Source organism: Oratosquilla oratoria, chromosome 2, assembly GCF_046742065.1.
Source record: "Oratosquilla oratoria isolate Oo_2021 chromosome 2, ASM4674206v1, whole genome shotgun sequence".
Taxonomy (NCBI): domain Eukaryota; kingdom Metazoa; phylum Arthropoda; class Malacostraca; order Stomatopoda; family Squillidae; genus Oratosquilla; species Oratosquilla oratoria.
Genome location: NC_134778.1, coordinates 89915713 through 89931130, shown reverse-complemented (window position 1 = coordinate 89931130; position 15418 = coordinate 89915713).

The window sequence follows — 15418 nt, the reverse complement described above, 5'->3', positions numbered from 1 at the left end:
ACCAAGGCACTTGCTCGCTTCTCCCAATCTACATTCTACCTCCACCCCCACTCTTCCCTTTGTGAATGTGACAGGAAAGGGAGGAGTGGGGGTGGAGGTAGAATGTAGATTGAGAGAAGCGAGTAAGTGCCTTGGTGGATTAAAAAGTGTAATGAGAAATATCTGGGAATGGATGCTAAGAGGAGGTTATATGAAGGAGTGATTGTGCCAACAGCAATGATGGTTTGGACACATGGAAAGAATGAGTGAAGAAAGATTAGTAAAAGAAGTGTGGAAGGCGGAGGTGCAAGGAGTGAATATGAGGGGGCATCCTATGATGAGATGGATGGATGGGGTGAAAGGGGCTTTAACGAAAGAGAGGAATGTCTGTGGAGGAAGGATGGGAGAGGACAGAAGATATGGGTGAATGGAGAAGGGTTGTGTATAGATGAGGCTGTGATGCATGAGGGGGAGTGGGTGGGGGATGGAGGGGTGAGGAAGTATGTATATAAAAAAAAATTTGATGCAGCCCGAAGGGATTTCTCCCCGTCTTCTCCTTTTCTGCATGAGGGGATGGAGAGGGGGGGTTGCCGAATTTATGAAGCGGCCTTGCTGTGGATGTGCTGTGTCTTGCGACACTGCTTCTGACCCAGGGCAGTGGACAGGATACAGGGATGACCCATCATCCAGGAGGTGCCAAGATAGGAGGGAGGGAGGAGTGTGGAGGGGAGTGGAATATATGGGAAATGAAATGGGTGGGAGTGATTTCTATGCCTTTTTCTTTTTGGCTACCCCCCATGTAAAGGGGAAAAAGCCTTTGGTATATGTATGTAGGTGTGCACTGCACACCTTCAGTCAGAGAGACATTCATGATACATGTAATACCAAGGGCTGTTTCCCCCATACAAGGGAAATAGCCAAATTCAAATGGCATAGTTCCACTCCCACCCATTTCATCCCCACTCACTTCGCTCTCATTCACCACCCCTCCTTCTCTCTTCTTGGCTCTTCTTGGATGACAGGTCATCCCTGCATCTCTCCCATTGACCAGGGTCAGAAACAATGCAGCAAGACACATGATAGCCACAGCAAGGCCACTTCATTTAATTGCTGACCCCCCACTTTCTCTGTCCCCTCATACAGAAAAAGAGAAGACTGGGAGGAAGGCCTTTGGGGTGTGTCAAAATATCATTCACACATAAGCACTCCCTAACCCCACCATTCCCCATCCACTCCATTCAGCGCATCACAGCATCATCCTTACACAACTATTCACCAATCAGCCCTATTTTGTCTCTTCTCCCTTCATCAACAGACATCCCCCTCTTTCTTAATGCCCCTTTTATCTCATTCATCCATCTCATCCTCAGTCGCCCCCTCCTATTCAATCCATCCACCTCTCCCTTCCACACTAGTTGTAAATAAATTCAACAGTAAGAGGGATACAATATTTTTCTTATTGTTTTTAGCTCTGTTATAATATTTTGTGCTATAGGTGTTATGTAGAAGCCCTGCATACCCAGTAATTAATTGTATCATTATGTGGCATAGCACATACAGTGGAGTGTGAGGGGAGACTTGAAAATATAGGCCTTGGGTGTGCAGATCAAAGAATGCACACTGCTTGTGTTTGTTTTTGCCGCTGAATATTTATGTTGGCATGAGGGTATAAAATGTTTGACATTCATTATATAGGCATAATTAAAACTTGCAGGAATTTTAGTATTTATTATGATTCTCTTTTCCTATTTTGTAACCTTAATGCTAGGGTAGGAAATGAATCAGTAGAGGGAGTGGTTGGGAAGTGTGGAGTTCCAGGAAAAAAATCGTATTGGAGAGTTGATGGTGGAAATATGTCTCGAAAGAGTGTTGATGATAGCAAATACAGTGTTTAGGAAGAAAGTCAAGCATAAGTACACATCGGAGAGGATGGTGGATGGAAGGGTGCTAGAGTGTTAATGGACTATATATTGGTAACCAGGAGTATAGTAGGAAGAGTTAAGGATGTACATGTTCTAAGTGGAGAGAGTGAAGGAATATCAATTCATTTTTTGGCGGAAGGTAAGTTGAGAGTGGAGAAAGAGGAAAAGGACAAAAGGTGGGAGGTGCTTAGAATGAACTGCTTAACCCATTCAACTCCGATGACAAGATGTCTTGTCATTTGGTCAAATAAAACAAAAAATCATAAAACACCAAAATGTTTGATCAAACACCAGAAAAATATGACGTCAGTCCTCGCTTCGCTGCGAGCGAAGCGAGGATTGACGTCATATTTTTCTGGTGTTTGATCAAACATTTTGGTGTTTTATGATTTTTTGTTTTATTTGACCAAATGACAAGACATCTTGTCATCGGAGTTGAATGGGTTAAATGGGAAAGAAAAGGAGAAGGAGTATAAAAAGTTGAGAGAGGAGTGGGAGGGAGTGAAGGGTAGAGTAGAACTAGGAGTGGAGGAATGGGGATGGTTCAAGGAGGGAATCACAAAGTGTGCAAAGATGATGTGTGGAACAAAGAGGATAGGAGGAAGTAGAAGGAAAGGTAGTGAATGGTGGGATGAGGAAGCAAAGAAGATTGTAGAACAGAAGAAGTGAGATTTCACAGATTGGTTACAAAATAGGACGAATCATATGAGAGGTACAAAGAAAAGAGAAGAAAAGCATAAGATAAAGGAGGCAAAGGGGAGAACAGATGTGAATTGGGGTAAGAGTATGACAGAAAATTTTGAAAGTAATAAAAAGATGTTTTAGAAGGAAATTAAGAGAGGAAGAGGAAACGAATCAAGTAGAGAAGAAAAGGTAAAAGGTGCAGATGGAGAGATGATAATGGAAGAGAAGGCAGTAAGAAGAAGATGGGCAAAGTATTTTAGGGAGTTGCTAAATGTGAAGGAGGATAGGGAAAGAAATGTAGTTGCAATGAGAAGTGCTAATTAATTGACCATGATGAGTGAGGAAAATGGAGGAGGAATAAGGAAAGATGAGGTGAAGGCAGTTGTTAAGATGTGAGCAGGTAAGGCACCTGGGTTGGATGGATGTCATGCAGAATATCTAAAAAAAAAGAAGGTACAGTGATGGTGGAATGGCTGGTGAAGTTATTTAATGTTTGTTTAAGAGAGGATAGAATGCCAGAGGACTAGAGGAGTGCCTGTATAGATCCACTTTACAAGGGAAAAGGGGACAAGTGTGAGTGTAGTAGTTTCAGAGGGATCAATATGTTAAGTATAATTGGGAAGGCTTATGAGAGGGTCTTGACTGAGAGGATTAGGAGAGGAACAGAGGGGGTAATTGGTGAGGAACAGTGTGGGTTTAGGACAGGTAGGGGTTGCATGGATCAGATTTTTATGGTAAGACATATGTGTGGTAAGACAGATATGTGAGAAAACTTAAGGAAAAGGTAAGGATGTTTTTTGGGCTTTTATGGATTTGGAAAAGACTTATGACAGGGTAGACAGGAAGGCACTGTGGGAGGTATTGCAGATATATGGGATAGGAGGAAAGCTGGTAAGAGCAGTCAAGAGTTTTTATGAGAATAGTAGAGCTTATGGTAGGTTTAGAAATAGAATGAATGGTTGAGGTGGAAGTGGGATTTCATCAGGTAAGTATGTTGCCTTGGTCGTTCAATTCATACGTAGATGAGATGGTGCAAGAGGTAAATGTAAGAGTATTGGGTCAGGTTTTGGAGATGGTTAAAGAAAATGGAGAAAAGGGGAAGATAGGCCAGTTATTGTTTGCTGACGACAATTCGTGCTTGTAGCAGGATCAGAGGAGGGATTGAGGAAGTTGGTGACAGAGTTTGGGAAGGTGTGCGAAAGAAGGAAGTTGAAGATGAATGTGGGTAAAAGTAAGGTGATGAGATGTACAAGGGGTGAAAGTGGCAGCAGACTGGAAGTGAGTATTAAGGGAGAGAGACAGGAGGAAGTGAATAGTTTTAGATACTTGGGTGCAAATGTGGCAGGAAAGGGAGGAGTGAAGGTAGAGGTAGAATATAGATTGAGAGAAGTGAGTAAATGCCTTGGTGGATTAAAAAGTGTAATGAGAAATAGACATTTGGTAATGGATGCTAAGAGAAGATCATATGAAGGAGTGATTGTGCCAACAGCACTAGTGGTATGGGGCAGAAACATGGAACATAAGAGAGGAGGAGTTTGAATATGTATTTGCCTAGTTGTATTTTGCAGGAAGAGAGCTATGCTTGTAGTGACCCACTATTGTATCTTTCTGCATCCATTTTTTTCTTAAAGTCATTTATATTTTTAGCACTCACTGTTTCCTCATTCAGTTTGTTCCAGATATCTATCACTCTGTGTGGGAAGCTATTTATTTTCAGATCTCTTCTGTAACTGTCCTTCTTAAGTTTCTTTCTCATGTCCTCTTGTATCTCTTCTGTCCCATTTTAATAGGTCATCCCTATCAAGAATTTCCATCCCTCTCATAATTCTGTAGATGGTTAGCAAATCACCCCTTTCACTTCTTTGTTCCAGGGTTGGTAAATTTAGTTTATCCAATCTTTGTTCATATGTCAAATTGCAAAGTGTTGGTGCCATCTTTGTCGTTGCTCTTTGAATCCTTTCGAGTTTATGTTTTTTTTTTTTTTTTTTTAAAGTAGGTGTCCATAGTGATGCTGCATATTCCAATATTGGTCTTATCAGTGTAATTCGTATTTCCTTTACCATTTCTTCATCCATGTAATCAAAGGCTACTTTCATTGATCTAACATACATACAAATACCAAAGGCTTTTCCCCCTTACAAGGGAGGTAGCCAAAAAAACAAAGGCATAAAAACCATCCCCACCCATTCCATCCCTAATACACTTCACTCCCCTCCACCCTCCACCCTCTTATCTTGGCACCTTCTTGATGATGGGTCATCCCTGCATCTTGTCCACTGCCCTGGGTCAGAAGCAGTGTTGCACACACACAGCACATCCACAGCAAGGCTGCTTCATTAAATCAGTGACCCACTTCTCTGTCCCCTCATGCAGAAAAGGAGAAGACGGGGAGAAATCCCTTCGGGCTGCATCAAATTTTTCTCACACATACGTCATGGATCACAACATCATCTATATACTACCATTCTCTATTCACCCCTATCTTCTGTCCTCTCCTGTCCTTCCTCAACAGACATTCCCCTCTTCCCCAAAGCCCCTTTCACCCCAACCATCCATCTCATCCTAGGTTGCCCCCTCATGTTCACTCCCTCCACATCTGCCTTCCATACCTCTTTTACTAGTCTTTCTTCACTCATTCTTTCCATGTGTCCAAACCATCCCAATACTCTTTCATCAACCCTATCTCCCAACTCCCTTACCACCCCTGTTCTCCTCACCTCATTTCTCACTCTATCCAGCCTAGTAACCCCCATCATACTTCTCAGACACCTCATCTCAAACACATTCAAACTCCTTCTTTCTTCCTCTCTTGTAATCCATGTTTCTGCCCCCATACAGTGCTGTTGGCACAATCACTCCTTCATACAATCTCCTCTCAGCATCCATTCCCAAATGTCTATTTCTCATTTTATTTTCTTTCTTGAATATCAGCTACACTGCATGCTTCTCCAGTTACAATCCAAATCCCCAGAGAAAACACAAAACAGGTTCTAGTTGAGTTTTGCAATGACGTAGTGATTTCTTTAGTCCAATGATCTTTAACTCTATATCTAAGATCCTTCCCAGAAAGGGGTGATCTTACAATCATGAACCAATTTAATTTTCTCCTCCTACACCCTTTATAGTTCCACTTTACAAGGGAAAAGGGGACAAGTGTGAGTGTAGTAGTTTCAGAGGGATTAGCTTGGTAGTGTACTGTAGTTGGGAAAGCTTATGAGGATCTTGATTGAGAGGATTAGGAGAGGAACAGAGGGAGTGATTGGCGAGGAGCAGTGTGGATTTAGGGCAGGTAGAGGTTGCGTAGATCAGATTTTTGTGGTAAGACAGATATGTGAGAAAGCTATAGGAAAAGGTAAGGATGTTTTTTGGGCTTTTATGGATCTGGAAAAGGCTTATTACAGGATAGATAGGAAGGCACTGTGGGAGGTCTTGCAGATATACAGGATAGGAGGAAAGCCTCTAGGAGCTGTCAAGAGTTTTTACGAGAGTAGTGGAGCATGTGTCAGGATTAGAAATGGAGAGAGAGAGTGGTTCGAGGTAAAGGTGGGACTTCATCAGGGATGTTTGTTAAGTTGCCCTGGCTGTTCAACTTATACATGGATGGGGTGGTGCGAGAGGTAAATGCAAGGGTGGTGGGTCAGGGATTGGAGATGTTTACACAAAATGGAGAAAAATGGGAGGTGAGCCAGTTGTTGTTTGTGGACGACAATGGGAGAGTGACTGGAGAAAGTGGATAGTTTTAGATACTTGGGTGCAAATGTGGCAGGAAAGGGTGGAGTGGAGGTGGAGGTAGAATGTAGATTGAGGGGAGCGAGTAAATGCCTTGATGGATTAAAAAGTGTAATGGGGAATAGACATTTGGGAATGGAGGCTAAAAGGAGATTGTATGAAGGAGTAATTATGCCAACAGCACTCTGTGGGGCAGAAACATGGAACATAAGAGAGGAAGAGAGAAGGAGTTTGAATGTGTTTGAGATGAGGTGTCTGAGAAGTATGATAGGGGTTACTAGGCTGGATAGTCAGAAATGAGGAGAACAGGGGTGGAAAGGAAGTTGGGAGATAAGGTGGATGAAAGAGTATCGGGATGGTTTGGACACATGGAAAGAATGAGTGAAGAAAGACTAGTAAAAGAGGTGTGGAAGGCAGATGTGGAGGGAATGAACATGAGGGAGCGACCTAGGATGAGATGGATGGATGGGGTGAAAGGGGCTTTGGGGAAGAGGGGAATGTCTGTTGAGGAAGGATGAGAGAGGACAGAAGACAGGGGTGAATGGAGAATGGTTGTATATAGATGATGATGTGATGCATGAGGTGGAATGGATGGGGGGGATGGGGAGTGAGGTAGTATGTGTGAGAAAAATTTGATGCAGCCCGAAGGGATTTCTCCCCGTCTTCTCCTTTTCTGTATGAGGGGACAGAGAGGGGGGGTTGCCAATTTAATGAAGCATCCTTGCTGTGGATGTGCCATGTCTTGCGACACTGCCTCTGACCCAGGGCAGTGGACAAGATGCAGGGATGACCTGTCATCTACGAGGTGCCAAGATAAGAGGGAGGGTGGAGAGGAGTGAAGTGTATTAGGGATGGAATGGGTGGGGATTTTTTTTATGCCTTTTTCTTTTTGGCTACCTCCCTTGTAAGGGGGAAAAAGCCTTTGGTATTTGTATGTATGTACAGCCTTTCCCCAATCAGATTTATTGTTACAAGTCGATATGCAATAAAGTTTACTTAAGCAATCTCGAATCATTGCATAACTCAGATTACAAGTAGTCAGCAAAACACTTCACACAGGGCCTTGGCCATTTTTATGACTCAAGGTGGAGAGCAAGCTTGCACAAACCTTCTATGAACTGTGTTGTTTTACAAACAACCGATCCATAAAAATGAAACCCTCACCATCTACACCTCTTTCTACCCACGTCTCTCAACCAGCCTCTTACAAGAGCTTTGTTATAATATTCTCATGGCATTCAACAGAAATAGGTAACACTTCCATCCATTTCCTTTGATCCTTTAGGGCTAGGGCACACTGAATCTGGCCCCATTAAAATGTTACAGGGTCTACAGGATTTGACTTTAGATGTAAAAAACTTCATTCCCTTTCCTAATCAGTTTGAGGCTCCCAAGACCTCAGGTTCTGGAGAGAGTTGATGTGGTTACATAGTAGCTGCTTTAGGCATGGGGACATATTGCACAAAAATAATCATAGAGGTGATAAGAGAGATTTAAGAAGGGCAAAAGGAAAAACTAAAAAACAATACAGAGCAGACAAGAACCACTCTCCAACCAGCCTAAAATATTTACTACATAAGATTTAGACAATACCAAGTAGGCAGGGAGACTTGGGAGTCTGACACCAAAAGTCTCTTAAGTAGGGTTTATCATCTCATCTCTGCCCCAGGAATTAGATAACAATGAAAACCTTTCCTCTTTATAAATTGGCATACTGTATGCTTTCTTCCGTTCCTTGGGTATTCTCCTGTAACATGTATTGCACACACACATACTTATCACCCTTTCACTGCCTTACCCCTTCCTATATCATCTTCACGTTCATATTGACGAGTCCCATCCCATGCCTCCACTTCATTGTCACTCTCCTTCTGTTTTTCAGTCCATCTCCTCACTTCATTGTTAATATTACAATTTAGCAATATTCACTTCAGTTTACTGGTGAAAATAGTTCACTGTAGGTATGGGTGATGCTGCATTTTATTGGTTAAGATTTCCTCAGACCTTTTGATTTGTCATAATGAAGATGCTTGCAGGTATCTTACAGATTATGGAATAATTTTATTGTGATACATGTTAAGATGGGGAGAATGGGACAGAATATTAGATACAGATTTTTAATGAAAATGGCTTAGGTATCTTTTAGTTTCATTGTTTGGCTCCTTGTGAATAGCAGAACACAACTTAATCAAATCTGAGTGAAACAAGGAAATTTGTGGAGTGACAGTGTCATTCAGCTACTTATTCTAAGGATCAATTAAGTTGCTTTTAAAGATTAATGAATTTTATTTCTTATCACTGTTGGACAGAATAAAGTAAAATTAATCTCCTATAATAATGGGGAGGGGACCAATGATGGGTACCTGTTTATGGTATTCCTGCAAGATGAAATGCAGAGCTGTCCTTTTTGAAAACCTGTCAACCCCCTCACCTTCATCAGGAAGTGCATGGCACTCAGACTGGGTCTAAGACCTCTCCTGATCAAATTTGACTAAGATTCTTACACCTTTTCACACATGAAGAGCTGACAGCCATATCACACACATATTCATCTAATGATTCAGTTTCTTGGGTTCTTGTTGGAGGACTTCCTGACTTTGTCTTGACTTTCCATGGGAGGAAAGACAGAGTGGGGAATCGCTAGTACCCCCATCCTTCCCATTTAGTTACTTTTTATGACATCCATGATGCAACATTCTCTTTTAACCACAGGCATTAATGTTGGGAGAGGCGGTCATAAAAAAAGTAAAGAATAAGTTGTTCAAGGAGACAATATCAAGGAGGGAGGCAGTAGTACAAAAAGTTATTATTCTTTTATGAATAGAGGTTTTACTCTAACAAATGAGTGATGTGTGGCTTTGGTGTATAGGGGTTTCCCCAAAAGTCCCTAAAGCACCAAGTTATTTATTTCATTTTATTTATTCATTAATTTATCTATTGCTTGGGTTTTTTTGATTTTCTTCTACAAGTTCTATGGGGGTGGAAGACAAGTTGCCAGATGGAAATATTGCACACGCAAACTACAAGAATGATGCATCAGTCCTTCAGCATGTTACAGCTGTGCATTTGTTTATATCTGAGAGAGGCCATCAATCAGTTGAAGGGCTGCATATATTTTGACTGTTTATAAATCAATATAGTTTTATTTACTATTAAATGTTATTTCAGTATTTTTCCATACTTTATATCAAAAAGCCTTCTGCCACTTTTGAAAACACTCAACCCTGAAGAATTCAGTACTCTTAAACAGGCCAGATGAAGTGGGATTGAACTTTCAAAGATAATGACTCAGTACTTCACACATTGATAACCATTGTATATACTGTTAACACAAGTTTCAAGCAAACCCCTAAGGGTTAAGTACATGTGGCGTATGCTCCAGGCAAATACTTCCAAGAGTTTCGAGCTTCAGTGTATTTACCTAATTGTAGTATACAGGAAAGGAGCAATGCTCATTGGGTCCCATCTCCTATTTTCTAATTGTCTAATGTATCTAGACTCAAATTCATGTACAGTTCCAACTTAATATATATTTTTGATTTCCAATTATCATATTTAGATCTGAACTCGTGTATTGTTTGAGCTTGAGCTATATCACCTAAACTATTTCACATATTTATGCATCTATATGGAAAACTGTATTTCTTCACATCCTTTCGACATGTGGTCATTCTTAGTTTACTTTCATGACCTCTTCAAGCCCTCCCATCTTTAATCAGGAGATCTCCTCTATCAATGCAATCTATCCCCTTTAGTGACGTGAATACTGTAATCATGTCACCTCTTTCTCTTCAATCTTTCAGAGTTGGCAGACCCAGTACTTTTAGTCTTTCCTCACGTGGTTTATCTGCCAAGATGGGGACCAGTTTGGTTACTACCCTTTGTATTCTCTCAATCTTGCTTATATCCTTTACTCTGTGTGGGGACTATACCACTGACACATAATCCAGTCTTGGATCAGGGTTTCGATGATTTTTATCATAATTTCTTCACCCTTATAGTGAAAAGACACATTAATCTTCTGTAATAGTCTGTATGTCTCTCCCACAATCCTGCTGATTTGTCCGTCAGGCAATAGGTTATCTTTTATCAACATTCCCAGATCTTTCTCCTCTTTTGGTTTTGTATCGGGTTCTCTTTCCAAGGAACACTTTATGGATGGTCTTTTGCCACTATTGCCCATTTCCGGTATTTTGCATTTTTTTGTATTGACTTCATTTCTCATTCTTGGTTCCACACAAAAATAGTGTCTAGATCTTTTTACAATAGTCTACAATCCTACTCGTTTTTTACTCTTATGAGCTCATATATGGCCATATTTATGAGTAATACTGTGACCTTACACATGCGATCACATGAACAAAAACCTAACTAAAGAAATAGAAGAATTAAAAAACAGTTAAAAGAAGTAAAAGATGAGAATGAGGAATTAAAGAGGAATAATAAAGAGAATAAAGAGTCCATAGCAAAAGAAGCACAGGGTTGGAAGAAAATCCAAGAGAACAACAAAATTGTATCTAATGATATAGTGACACAGCAGATGAAAGAACAAACTAAAGACACAGTTATTAAAGTGATGAGGGAGAAGGAGAATATAGTATTAGACTTAGCAGATAAAAAGAAGTGTATAATTATATTAGGGATAGAACAAACGTATAACCTAAATAGGACTACAAGAATAAAGGAGGAAAAGGAAAAAGTAGATAATATATTAGAAGTAGTTCAAGAAGATGAACCTGAAATAGGAAAGCAAATCGAAGAAATATATAGACTCGGGAAATAAGATACAGATAAGACGAGACCAATTAAGGTTAAATTCAGGTCACAAATGAAAGCAGATAATATCTTAGCAAAAACAGGGAAACTAGGAGACCGTGAGCAACATAAAAAGGTATGGATAAAAAGAGAAATGAATAAAGAGGAAAGAGAGGATGAGAAATCAAAAAGACTAGAAGCTAAGGAAAAAACGAGAAAAGAACAGAGAAAAAGAGAAATTCTATTGGAGAGTAGTGAATATGAAAGTGAGGAAATGGTTCATAGCAGAGAAAAATGGAAGGTGAAACAGAAAACACGATGGAAGTAGCAGAAAATTGAAAGTGTCTTATACAAATATAGATGGATTAATAACAGGCTTGAACGAACTGAAGGATTACCTGAAGGAAAAAGAACCGGACATAATGGGAATTGTAGAGACAAAATTGGAAGGTCCACTACCACCCAACAGTGTAGGACATGGAGCATATAATTGTTGGATTAGAAACAGAGAGAAAACAAGGGGGTGGAGTTATGTTCCTGACTAAGAAGGATATAAATGTGAGGAATAGTGTAGAGATGATTACGATGGAAGTGGAGGACAAGGATAAGAAGAGCAGAAAGTTTGTAGTAAATTATGTGCCTCCTAAAACGGCTTCGTGGGAAGAGAGAGAACACAAAATTATGTTAGAAGACACCAGGATATCACTAAGTAAGATAATGGAAGATGGAGGACGAATAATTATAATGGGTGACTTTAATTGTAAAGAAATCTGCTGGGAAGAGATGACAGTGAAGGGTGGAGATGATCCATGAGGAAATGTATTACTTGATATGATTATATTGAACATACAATGACGCGATGGATACAAGAGAATACTAGGTATAGAATTAAGGAAGAACCATCGAGACTGGACCTGATAATCACATCAGAACCCGAAATAGTGGACAAGATCGAATATAAAGCACCAATGAATAAAAGTGACCACATATTGGTTGAACTGGAACTAAACGAGGAAAAATACATGCAAAAATGAACAATATAGAAAGGTAAGATTAATATATGAAAAAGTAATCTTTGACAAAATGATTTTTTTTTTCTTCAAAAAGCTGACTGGGAAAGAATGCACAAAGAGGAAACAACAGTAGAAGAGAAATGGAGTATTTTGACAAAAAAATATAAAGGAGTGAAAAAGTATGTGCCAAGACAAAAGCAAGGAAAAGGTTATGTAAAGTGCTGGTGCAACAAAAAATGTAGGGAATTAATAGATAAAAGGGATAAAGCTTGGACAAAATGGAAAAAAAGACAAAAAACCTGAAACATGGAAAATATATACTAATTATAGAAATGAATATGTACAAGTGCGCAGAGAAGAAAAGATGAAATACGAAAAAGAAGTCATAGAAAAATGTAAAGATCAACCAAAATTATTTTACAGATTTGACTTCAGAAGGTGCATGAGGTGGAATGGGCGGGGGGGATGGGGGGTGAGGTAGTATGTGTGAGCAAAATTTGACGCAGCCCGAAGGGATTTCTCCCCGTCCTCTCCTTTTATGCAATGGGGGGACGGAGAGGGGGGGTCGCCGATTTAATGAAGCGGCCTTGCTGTGGATGTGCTGTGTCTTGCGACACAGGGCAGTGGTCAAGGTGCAGGGATGACCTGTCATCCAGGAGGTGCTCAGATAAGAGGGAGGGTGAAGGGGTGTGGAGTGTATTCAGGGATGGAATGGGTGGAAATGATTTTATGCCTTTCCCTTTTTGGCTACTTCCCTTGTAAGGGGGAAAAAGCCTTGGTATATGTATGTATGACTTCAGAAGTCCATCACTCATTAACAAGCTATATAAATCGTTAGTTCGTCCACATTTGGAATATGCTGTTTCCGTATGGTCACCGAATCTCAATAAAGACATTGACAGATCGGAAAAAGTACAACGGCGAGCCACAAAACTGATTCCAAATATAAAAAATAAATCATACGAAAATCGACTAAAACATATGAATCTGTTTTCCCTAAAAAAGCGTAGACTCAGAGGTGACTTGATACAGATCTTTAAAATTCCAAAGGGAATTGACAACATCAAAAGTGACAAAAATTTCACACTGAATTAGAATCAGACAAGAAACAATGGTCTCAAACTGTCCGGAAATAGATTCAATTTGGAAATGGGTAGAAACAACTTCGCCAACCGTGTAGTTAATGAATGGAATAAACTTCCTGCAGAAGCAGTGCAATGTAGTTCAGTTCGAAGGTTTAAAAATAATTTAGATAAACACCTAAGCAAGATGCTGTAATGAGTATTATTTATCTTATATTATTTGTTTTTGTTATGTTATCATTTGTCTGTTTGATTCTCATTTATTATTAGTTATATGTCAATTTATTATTATTTGCTATTTACCTGTTTGTTGTTTGACTGTGCCTATACGTTTATTTATATATTTTATTTGATACATTATTATAGTTGTTGTTTATTTATTATCATTATTAGGATTTTTTCGCATCCGACCTAGATATAGACAAAAAGGTCTCCTGTCGGCATGCTCCGCCTTTGTAATCCTTTGTAAATAGAAATGGCAGAAATTATGAATAAGCATTTTAAATCGGTGTTTACAAGGGAGAACATATAACTTAACGAGATATCGAATGGGAGAAGAGAGTTCCCCCTATGAAAGAGATAGAAGTATCAAGAAATGAAATAATGAAACACTTGAGTAATCTCGATGTCAGAAAATCGCATGAACTGTATGAAATGGCAAACTGGATTTTGAAAGAATGCAGGAATGAACTAACAGACAAAATACATAGCCTAGTAAACAGTTCATTGAAAGAGGGAAAAGTTCCAGAAGATTGGAGAAGAGCAAATATAGTACCTATATATAAAGGGGGAAACAAAGAGGACCCTACTAACTATAGACCAGTCTCTCTTACAAGTACGATAGCTAAAATCTGTGAAAGAATGATCAAAAGTAGATGGGTAAGGCATTTGAAAAAAACGTACTAAATCCAAGACAATTTGGATTTAGACAAGGACGATCATGCGTCACAAACTTAACGTGTTTCTATTCAAGACTAATTGATGTAATACAAGAAAGAGATGGATGGGCTGATTGTGCATTTCTAGAGCTGGAAAAAGCTTTTGATAAGATGCCACATAAGAAGTTGCTTAAGAAATTAGAAACTGCAGGAGGAATACAGGACAAACTGTTGAAGTGGATGGAAGACTTCTGGCATGAAAGAAAAATGAGAGTGGTGATAAGAGACAAACACACTAATTGGGATGAAGTGATAAGTGGTGTTCCACAAGGAATAGTTTTGGCACCAATAATGTTTGCTATATATATTAATGATATGAATGAAGGAACTGAAAGTTATATGAGCTTCTTTGCAGATGATGCATTTTTTTTTAAAGTGAACACTGAAGAAGATTGTGAGTCGCTACAGAGTGATCTCAATAAAGTATGGGAATGGAGTAGGAAGTGGGAGATGGAATTCAATATCAAGAAGAGTAGTATAATGGAATTTGGAAGAAGCAAAAAAAGAATAGTGGGATCATATAAATTGGGAGAAAAAAAAATAGAAAATGAGAAGGACCTGGGAGTCATTATTATGAATAATATGTCCTCTGAGAAGCATATAAACAACATTTTTGGAGAAACTTATAATTTGATAAGAACAATCAAAGTGGCTTTTACACACCTGGACGAAGAAATGGTGAAGAAAATACTAATTACCTTGATAAGACCAAGATTGGAATATGCAGCGACGATGTGGTCACCAAGTACAAAAAAAAATATATAACAAAACTTGAAAGAATACAAAGAGCAATTGCAAAACTAGCACCAACACTCTCAAAACTATCATATGAAGAGAGACTAGCAAAACTTGAACTACAGACATTAGAGCAAAGAAGAGAGAGAGGAGACTTGATAACTATTCATAGAATCATGAAAGGCATAGAAATTATTGATAGAGAGGATCTAATAAAATGGAATAGTAGAAATACATGAGGACACGGAAAAAAATCAAGACAGTTATAGAAGGGACCTGAAAAAGAACAGCTTTCCCCACAGAGACATCTGGAACAAGTTGGACGAAAAAGTGGTGTGTGCAAAAACAATTCATGAATTTAGAAACAGTTTAGATAAAATGAGATATGAAGACGGGACACAACGAACATAGCTCCCCTTCCCGTAAAATACAACTAGGTAAATACACACGGAGAACTCGGAAAGAGACCTTGGAGCAGTAATCAGGAAAGACATGACACCGGACAAACATATCAACAAAATAGTCGGAGAAACCTTCAACCTATTAAGGTCAATGAAAGTAGCATTTGACTATTTGGACAC